The sequence below is a fragment of the Arachis ipaensis genome, chromosome B5 (genome assembly GCF_059453495.1).
Source record: "Arachis ipaensis isolate K30076 ecotype BB chromosome B5, ASM5945349v1, whole genome shotgun sequence".
Classification (NCBI taxonomy): domain Eukaryota; kingdom Viridiplantae; phylum Streptophyta; class Magnoliopsida; order Fabales; family Fabaceae; genus Arachis; species Arachis ipaensis.
The window spans coordinates 114,398,626-114,409,262 of NC_142440.1; the positions used below are offsets into that span (position 1 = coordinate 114,398,626).

General features: G+C 36.9%; 1 non-coding gene and 1 pseudogene across 1 annotated transcript; one reads left to right on the forward strand and one right to left on the reverse strand.

The window, feature by feature from the left end:
• Positions 1–1,811: 1,811 nt before the first annotated feature.
• LOC148565434 (uncharacterized) lies at positions 1,812–4,151 on the reverse strand (annotated as a pseudogene).
• On the forward strand, positions 3,504–3,611 carry LOC148565435 (small nucleolar RNA R71). The gene has a single exon (XR_015884411.1). It is a non-coding gene; the product is annotated as a small nucleolar RNA R71 (small nucleolar RNA).
• Positions 4,152–10,637: the final 6,486 nt, after the last annotated feature.

Sequence of the window (10,637 nt, forward strand, 5' to 3'; positions counted from 1 at the left end):
AACTTAAATTGTTGCTTGTCCCCAAGCAACTGAAAATCAAATAGGATAAAAAAATGAGAACATACTATAAATTCCAAAATATCAATGAAACTTCGCTCCAATCATATGAGTGGGACTAGTAGCTTTTTGACTCTTGAATAGTTTTGGCATCTCACTTTATCCCTTGAAGTTCCGAATGATTGGCATCTATAGGAACTTAGAATTTAGATAGTGTTATTGATTCTCTTAGTTCAGTATGTTGATTCTTGAACACAGCTACTTTATGAGTCTTGGATGTGGCCCTAAGCACTTTGTTTTCCAGTATTACCACCGGATACATAAATGCCACAGACACATAATTGGATGAACCTTTTCAGATTGTGACTCAGCTTTGCTAAAGTCCCCAATTAGAGGTGTCCAGGGTTCTTAAGCACACTCTTTTTTTTGCTTTGGACGTTGTCTTTAACTGCTCAGTCTCAAGCTTTTGGCTTGACACCTTCACGCCACAAGCACATGGTTAGGGACAGCTTGGTTTAGCCGCTTAGGCCAGGATTTTATTCCTTTAGGCCCTCCTATCCACTGATGCTCAAAGCCTTGGATCCTTTTTATTACCCTTGCCTTTTGGTTTTAAGGGCTATTGGCTTTTTGCTCTTGCCTTTTGGTTTAAAGAGCTTTTGGCTTTTTCTGCTTGCTTTTTCTTTTTCTTTCTTCTTTTTTTTTCGCCATTTTTCTTTTCTCTCTTTTTTTCGTAAGCTTTTTTATTCACTATTTTTTCTTGCTTCAAGAATCATTTTTATGATTTTTCAGATTATCAAATAACATGTCTCCTTTTTCATCATTCTTCAAGAGCCAACATATTTAACATTCATAAACAAAAATTTCAAAAGACATATGTACTGTTCAAGCATTCATTCAGAAAACAAAAAGTATTGTCACCACATCAAAATAATTAAACTAGTTTCAAGGATGAATTTGAAACCCTGTACTTCTTGTTCTTTTGTTTTTTAGAACATTTTTCATTTAAGAGAGGTGATGGATTTATAAGACATTCATAACTTTAAGGCATAGACACTTAGACACTAGTGATCATGTAATAAGACACAAACATAAATAAACATGAGGCATAAAACCGAAAAACAGAAAAAATAAGAACAAGGAGATTAAGGAACGGGTCCACCTTAGTGAGGGTGGCGTCATCCTCTTCTTGAAGAACCAATGGTGCTCTTGAACTCCTCTATGTCTCTTCCTTGCCTTTGTTGTTTCATTCCTAGTGATTTTGGTGCTCCTATCCTTAGTTGCTCCCAATAGTTGTGTGGAAGAAAGTACATCCCTTGAGGTATCTCAAGGATTTCATGGTGAGGAATTTCCTCAGGCTCTTGTTGAGGCCTATGATCTCTTGTTTTGCAGTCAAATGCTCTACTACTGAGCTATGGACCCTTGAGATGAATCTCTCCATCTCCCATAAATGGTTATAGAAAAACAAAAAGTAATGCTCAGTAAAAACGCCCAAATGTAGCCTGTTTCTGGTGTTTAACGCCAGGTAGATGCTTGTTTCTGGCGTTAAACGCCAGCTTGGTGCTTGTTTCTAGCGTTAAACGCCAGACAGATGCTTGTTTCTGGCGTTTAAACGCCAGAATGCTCCTCCTCCAGGGTGTGCTGTTTTTAATGCTGTTTTTCATTCTTTTTTTGATTTTTCAGTAGTTTTTGTGACTCCACATGATCATCAACCTAAAAAAAATAAAATAAAATAGATATAATTAAATAACATTGGGTTGCCTCCCAACAAGCGCTTCTTTAGTGTCAATAGCTTGACAGTGAGCTTTCATTGAGCCTCACAGATAATCAGAGCAAGGTTGGAACCTCCCAACACCAAACTTAGAGTTTGAAAGTGGGGGTTCAACACCAAACTTAGAGTTTGGTTGTGGCCTCCCAACACCAAACTTAGAGTTTGACTGTGGGGGCTTTGGTTGACTCTGCAGTGAGAAAAGCTTTTCATGCTTCCTCTCCATGGTTACAGAAGGAGATCCTTGAGTCTTAAACACAAGGTTGTCCTCATTCAGTTGAAGGACCAACTCTCCTCTGTCCACATCAATCACAGCTCTTGCTGTGGCAAGGAAGGGTCTTCCAAGGATGATGGATTCATCCTCATCCTTCCCAGTGTCTAGGATTATGAAATCAGCAGGAATGTAAAGGCCTTCAACCTTTACTAACACGTCCTCTACTTGTCTATAGGCCTGTTTTCTTGAGTTGTCTGCCATCTCTAATGAGATTCTGGCAGCTTACACCTCAAAGATCTCAAGTTCCTCCATTACAGAGAGTGGCATTAAGTTTATTCCTGACCCCAGGTCACACAGAGCCTTCTCAAAGGTCATGGTGTCTATGGTACAGGGTATTAAGAATTTGCCAGGATCCTGTTTCTTTTGAGGTAATTTCTGCCTATCCAATGCATTTAGTTCATTGGTGAGCAAGGGAGGTTCATCTTCCCAAGTCTCATTACCAAATAGTCTGGCATTTAGCTTCATGATTGCACCAAGGTACTTAGCAACTTGCTCTTCAGTAACGTCTTCATTCTCTTCAGAAGAAGAATACTTATCAGAGCTCATGAAGGGCAGAAAGAGGTTCAATGGAATCTCTATGGTCTCTAGATGAGCCTCAGATTCCTTTGGTTCCTCAAAGGGCAACTCCTTATTGGTCAGAGGATGTCTCATGAGGTCTTCCTGATTGGGATTCACGTCCCCCTCCTCCCTTGTAGGTTCGGCCATGATGGTCAAATCAATGGCCTTGCACTCTCTCTTTGGATTTTCTTCTGTATTGCTTGGGAGAGTACTAGGAGGAGTTTCAGTGACCCTTTTACTCAGCTGGCCCACTTGTGCCTCCAAATTTCTAATGGAGGACCTTGTTTCATTCATGAAACTTAAAGTGGCCTTAGATAGATCAGAGACTATATTTGCTAAGCTAGATGGATTCTGCTTAGAATTCTCTGTCTGTTGCTGAGTAGATGATGGAAAAGGCTTGCTATTGCTAAACCTGTTTCTTCCACCATTATTAAAGCCTTGTTGAGGTTTTTGTTGATCCTTCCATGAGAAATTTGGATGATTTCTCCATGAGGGATTATAGGTGTTTCCATAGGGTTCACCCATGTAATTCACCTCTGCTATTGCAGGGTTCTCAGGATCATAAGCTTCTTCTTCAGAAGATGGCTCTATAGTACTGTTGGATGATTCCTTCAATCCATTCAGACTCTGAAAGATCATATTGACTTGCTGAGTCAATATTTTATTCTGAGCCAATATGGCTTTCAGAGTATCAATTTCAAGAACTTCCTTCCTCTGAGGTGTCCCATTACTCACAGGATTCCTTTCAGAAGTGTACATGAACTGGTTATTTGCAACCATGTCAATGAGTTCCTGAGCTTCTGCAGGCGTTTTCTTTAGATGAATGGATCCACCTGCAGAATGGTCCAATGACATCTTAGATAATTCAGACAGACCATCATAGAATATATCCAGGATGGTCCATTCTGAAAGCATGTCAGAAGGACACTTTTTGGTCAGTTGCTTGTATCTCTCCCAAGCTTCATTGAGGGATTCACCTTCTTTCTGTTTGAAGGTTTGAACATCCACTCTAAGCTTGCTAAGCTTTTGAAGAGGAAAGAACTTGGCTAAGAAAGCCGTGACCAGCTTATCCCAAGAGTTCAGGCTATCTTTAGGTTGAGAGTCCAACCATATTCTAGCTCTGTCTCTTACAGCAAACAGGAAAAGCATAAGCCTGTAGACCTCGGGATCAACCCCATTGGTCTTAACAATATCATAGATCTGCAAGAATTTAGTTAGGAACTGAAAAGGATCTTCTGATGGAAGTCCATGAAACTTGCAATTCTGTTGCATCAGAGAAACTAATTGAGGCTTTAGCTCAAAATTGTTTGCTCCAATGGCAGGAATTGAGATGCTTCTTCCATGTGAGTTGGAATTTTGTGCAGTAAAGTCACCAAGCATCTTCCTTGCACCTCCACCATTATTATTGGTGTCGGCCATCTCTACTTCTTTTTCAAAAATTTCAGTAAAGTCCTCTTCAGAGTGTTGTGCTTTAGCTTCTCTTAGCTTCCTCTTAAAAGTCCTTTCAGGTTCAGGATCAGCTTTAACAAGAATGTCTTTATCCCTGTTTCTGCTCATATGAAAGAAAGAAGAAAACAGAAAAGAAGAGGAATCCTCTATGTCACAGTATAGAGATTCCTTTATGTGAGTAGAAGAATAGAAGAGTAGAGGAAGGAGAAAAGAAAAAAATTCGAAATTAAATTAAAATAAAAGGAAAATATTTTTATTTTTATTAAATTAATTAATTAGAATTCGAAAATAAAAAAGACAAACAAAATTAAAAAAAATTAAAACAAATAGTTAATTAAAAAGGAATTTTGAAAAAGAGGGGAGGGGTTTTCAAAAATTAGAGAGGGAAAATTAGTTAGGTGGTTTTGAAGAAGATATGATTGAAATGGTAAACTTTTAAAATCAAACAAAAAGTTAAGTGATTAATTGAAAAAGATTTGAAAATCAAATTTTGAAAAGATAAGAAGTTAGAAAAGAAGTTAGAAAAGATTTTGAAATTGATTTTGAAAAAGATGTGATTGAAACTTATTTTGAAAAAGATTTGAAAAAGAAATTTAAAAAGATTTAATTTTGAAAATTGAAGTTGATTACTTGACTAACAAGAAACAAAAAGTTACGATTTAAACTTTAAAGATTGAACCTTTCTTAATAGGCAAGTAACAACTTGAAAATGTTTTGAATCAATCACATTAATTATTAGCATTAATTTTGAAAATATGAAATAGAAATAAGAAAAAAGATTTTGAAAATAAATTTTGAAAATTTCGAAATTATGAAAGGAAAAATGAAAAAGATTTGATTTTTGAAAAAGATAGAATTTTTAAATTGAAAATTTGATTTGACTCATAAGAAACAATTAAATTTAAAAACTTTTTGACTAAATCAAATCAAATTTTTGAAAATTATGAGTGAAATAAGGAAAAGATATTTTTTTTATTTTTGAATTTTTAATGAAGAAAGAGAAAAACATCAAAAAAACTCAATGCATGAAAATTTTGGATCAAAACAAATGATGTATGCAAGAACACTATGAATGTCAAGATGAACACCAAGAACACTTTGAATGTTAAGATGAACATCAAGAACTTATTTTTGAAAATTTTTAAGAAAAGACAAACATGCAAGACACCAAACTTAGAAATTTTCAAACTTTAGACACTAATAATTCAAAAATGCATATGGAAAACAAGAAAAGACAGAAAACAAGAAATTTTAAAGATCAAACAAGAAGACTTACTAAGAACAACTTGAAGATCATGAAGAACACATGCATGAGTTTTCGAACAATGCACAAATTAAAAAAAAAAACATGCAATTGACACCAAACTTCATATTTGACATAAGACTCAAGCGAGAAACATCAAATTTTTGGTTTTTATGATTTTATAAAAAAATTTTTTGGTTTTTTTTTTTCGAAAAGTATTTTGGGAAAAATGAAATTGAAATTTTTTTTTGTATTATTTTCGAAAATAAGAAATAAAAAGCTTAAAAATAAAATAAAATTACCTAATCTGAGCAACAAGATGAACCGTCAGTTGTCCAAACTCAAACAATCCCCGGCAACAGCGCCAAAAACTTGGTGCACGAAATTGCGATCATCAACAATGGCGCCAAAGACTTGGTGCTCTCAAATGTGAATCACACTTTGTCACAACTTCGCACAACTAACCAGCAAGTGCACTGGGTCATCCAAGTAATAAACCTTACGTGAGTAAGGGTCGATCCCACAGAGATTGTCGGCCTGAAGCAAGCTATGGTCACCTTGTAAATCTCAGTCAGGCGGATTCAAATGGTTATGGTGAATTGATAATAAATATAAATAAAATATAAACTAGGATAGAGATACTTATGTAATTCATTGGTGAGAATTTTAGATAAGCGTATAGAGATGCTCTCATTCCTCCTGAACCTCTGCTTTCCTGCTGTCTTCATCCAATCATTCCTACTCCCTTCCATGGCAAGCTGTATGTTGGGCATCACCGTTGTCAATGGCTACATCCCGTCCTCTCTGTGAAAATGGTCTAATGCGCTGTCACTGTATGGCTAATCATCTGTCAGTTCTCGATCATACTGGAATAGGATTTACTATCCTTTTGCATCTGTCACTACGCCCAGCACTCACGAGTTTGAAGCTCGTCACAGCCATTCTTTCCCAGATCCTACTCGGAATACCACAGACAAGGTTTAGACTTTCCGGATCTCAGGAATGGCCGTCCATGGGTTCTAACTTATACTACGAATATTCTAATATCTCAGACTCGGTCTTCTGTATTAGATATCTAAGAGATATTCATTCTAGCTTGTTTGCATGTAGAACGGAAGTGTTTGTCAGGCACGCGTTCGTAAGTGAAAATGATGATGAGCGTCACATAATCATCACATTCATCATGTTCTTGGGTGCGAATGAACATCTTAGAATAGGAATAAGCTTGAATTGAATAGAAAAACAATAGTACTTTGCATTAATTCATGAGGAACAGCAGAGCTCCACACCTTAATCTATGGTGTGTAGAAACTCTACCGTTGAAAATACATAAGAACAAAGTCTAGGCATGGCCAAATGGCCAGCCCCAAAACGTGATCAAACGATCAAAAGACAATCCAAAGATGATCCAAAGATGTTCCAAAGATGTTCCAAAGATGTTGCAAAGATGTAAATACAATAGTAAAAAGTCCTATTTATACTAAACTAGTTACTAGGGTTTACAGAAATGAGTAAATGATGCAGAAATCCACTTCTGGGGCCCACTTGGTGTGTGCTTGGGCTGAGCATTGAGCTTTACATGTGTAGAGGCTTCTCTTGGAGTTGAACGCCAGTTTGTAACCTATTTCTGGCGTTTAACTCCACTTTGCAACCTGTTTCTGGCGTTTAACTTCAGAATGCAACATGGAACTGGCGTTGAATGCCAGTTTGCGTCCTCTAAACTCGGGCAAAGTATGGACTATTATATATTTCTGGAAAGCCCTGGATGTCTACTTTCTAACGCAATGAAGAGCGCGCCATTTGGAGTTCTGTAGCTCCAGAAAATCTACTTTGAATGCAGGGAGGTTAGAATCCAACAGCATCTGCAGTCCTTCTTCAGCCTCTGAATCTGATTTTTGCTCAAGTCCCTCAATTTCAGCCAGAAAATACCTGAAATCACAGAAAAATACACAAACTCATAGTAAAGTCCAGAAATGTTATTTTTATTTAAAAACTAATAAAATTATACTAAAAACTAACTAAATCATACTAAAAACTATGTAAAAACAATGCCAAAAAGCGTATAAATTATCCGCTCATCAAAAACATTTCAGTGGTACATTTTCTTAGCATCCTTCTATACCTCCCCCAGGCATCATGAAAAGATTCATTGTTCTCTTGTTTGAAGCCCTGGATATCCAGCCTTAGCTGGGTTAACTTCCTTGGAGGGAAGTATTGATTTAGGAACTTGTCTACTAGCTGTTTCTATGTTTTCAAGCTAGATTTGGGCTAGTTATCCAACCACCTCTTTGCTTGGTCCTTTACAACAAAAAAAAAGAGTAATAGTCTGTAGACATCTTGGTCTACCTGATGCACAACTATTTCATGGTACATTTTGTACTTAATTGAGTAGATTTTATCCACTAAACTCACACTTATTCATATAATTTGCATATTTTACATTTTCCTTCCTAACTCTGTACTATGATTGAAAACATACTTCTTTAGCCTTAAAATTGTTAATTATTAATCCTCTCTCATTAGCATTCGATGCCGTGATCTATGCGTTAAGTATTTTCAGGTTTTATGGGGATAGGAATGGCTTAGAGGATAGAAAGGAAGCTTGCAAAAATGGAAGGAACATAAGAAATAAAAGAGACAACCAGCGAGGATTGATGCGTGCGCGTACCTGATGCGTACGCGTGAATTGGAGTTTGCACGACGACACGTGTGCATACCTGACGCGTACGCGTGACTAGCGCAGAAGACAGGCGATGCGTACGCGTGACCAGGATTTTTGTCAATCGACGCGTACGCGTGACGGACGCGTACTCTTGAGATACGCTACCTGCAGAAATCGCAGAAAATGCTGGCAGTGATTTTGGGCTGAGTTTGGACCTAGTTTTCGGCCCAGAAATGCAGACTAAAGCCAGAGGACAAGCAGAGAATCAACATACAACATTCATTTAGAAAAATTTTAGGTTTTAGATGTAGTTTCTAGAGAGAGAGGCTGTCTCCTCTCTCTAGGTTTTAGGATTTCTCTTAGTTTTAGGTTTATTTATTCTCAATTCCAGGTTCAATGTTCCTTTAATTTAGTTTCTCTTCTACTTTTAATTGTTCTAGCATTCTAGTTTATTTCTTTTCCTTGTTGATTACTTTATGTTAGCAATTTAGTTTATGAACTCCATGTTAGATTTGATTTTTTTATTTAATACAATTTGAGGTATTTCATATTTATGGTTTTAATTTAGCTTTTTACATTCTTAGCTTGAATTGATTAATTGGAGATGCTTGAGTTATCAAACTCCTTTTTTTATTGTTAATTGAAAGTTGCTAGTTGATTTGGATCCCTCTAAAGCTAGTCTTTCTTTAGGAGTTGACTAGGACTTGAGGAATCAAATTGATTAGTCCACTTGACTTTCCTTTGTTTAGTAAGGGTTAACTAAGTAGGAGCAATGAATAATTCTCATCACAATTGATAAGGATAACTAGGATAGGACGTCTAATTATCATACCTTGCCAAGAGTTTTCTTAATTATTAATTTACTTTCTTGCAATTTACTTCTCTTGTTCCTTATTCAAAAACCCCAAAAAATTAATCTTCTATAACCAATAATAAATACACCTCCCTGCAATTCCTTGAGAGACGACCCGAGGTTTAAATACTTCGGTTATCAATTTTATTAGGGGTTTGTTACTTGTGACAACCAAATTTTTGTATGAAAGGATTCTTGTTGGTTTAGAAACTATACTTGCAACGAAAATTTATTTGTGAAATTCTTTACTAGCAAAAATCCGTTCATCACTACCCCCTTGATGCCTAGGTATCTTTGGCTGGTTTCACAAGCCATTTTTTATAGTTTTTATTTGGTTTCATGCATTATCTTCATCAATAAGCAAGTATTTGGATGAGTTATATATGCATGTCTTGATTCATCAAACATAAGTGAATTGTAATTATTTTTATTAGATTTATGAAAGAACTACTTGATGTATTAAATGATGCATTATCTTGTGATTATGGCAAAGCTTTGATGCACTTGTTTGATTATAGGCAAGAAGAAGCAGAGAAAAAGCACAAAAGAAGTAGAGAGGCTGTGGCGTTAGTGGCCAAGTTAGCACACTAATGCCATGGTTAACGCTGGCTCCATGAAGAGGTGCTAGCGTTAGTGGCCAAGTTAGCCCACTAACGCCAGTACTAACGTGCTCTACAAGGAGGAAGAAGCTAGTGTTAGAGGCCAAGTTAACCCAATAACGCTAGTGCCAACATTGCCAATGAAGAGGTGCTGGTGTTAGTGGCCAAGTTAGTCCACTAACGCTAGTGCTAACATGCTCGAAGAAGAAGTAGCTAGCATTAGTGGCCAAGTTAGCCCACTAACGCCAGTGCCAACGTTGGTCAAGGAAGAAGGCAACATTAGTGATCAAAGTTAGCTCACCAACGCTATTACACAAGGAAGAAGGTACCAACGTTAGCACACTAACGTCTTCGATCATTGCACGAAGTTGGGGCTGGAAAATTTGGCTAGTGTGCGTACGCACAAGAGGAAAATTGACCAGTGTGCACATGCACGAAGCAGTGTGTGTACGCACAACAGGAAGAACGTTAATGGCCACATTAGTGTGTTAACGTAGTAGCAATGCCATAATTAGTTTGAAGGCAGGGTTAATGGCCACGTTAGTGTGTTAATGCCAGCTTGGAAGTGAATTGTGGCGTTAGAAATACTGTTAACGCCAGTACCAACGCCAATTCCAAAGGCACTCATGCAAGTATGAGAGCGTTAGTGAGTTAACGCCAGAGTTAACTTCAAAAAGGGCCACTCCCAACTTGCTTCAACTAAGGCCAAAAGCCTACATCGAAGTACTTGAAGACTCATTTGAAGATTGTATATATAGGATGAGTTTTGAACTTAAAAATAAGGACGAACTCTTACACAGAGGATACTCCAGAGAGCCTAGCTTAGGATTCTTAGTTATACACACTTTTACATTCTGCAAATTTACATTAGCTTGTATTAAGTTTTGGTTTACTTTCATGCAATTTCAATTTCCTGTAATTGTTCTTAGAGCGATGATTAACTAAACGCCAATCATTAAAGGGAGGAGCTCTATTGTAATTCAAATGAATTAATGAAATTCTTCTTCTTCTCAATCCGCTTGTTGTAGCTAAGGAAAAACTTATGTGCTTAATCTATCCATTCACTACCGGAAGGGGATTAGATCTACTTGAATCTTCATGTGAGCCTTGGAAGAGGGATCATGGAATTCAGTTTGAAGCTCTTTCCCTTACAACTCTCTTTATCAATAAATTCCTGGTTTGAATTGAGATCCTAAGAACTTGTGTGGCTTATGGATTAGAGAATTGGACTTAACCT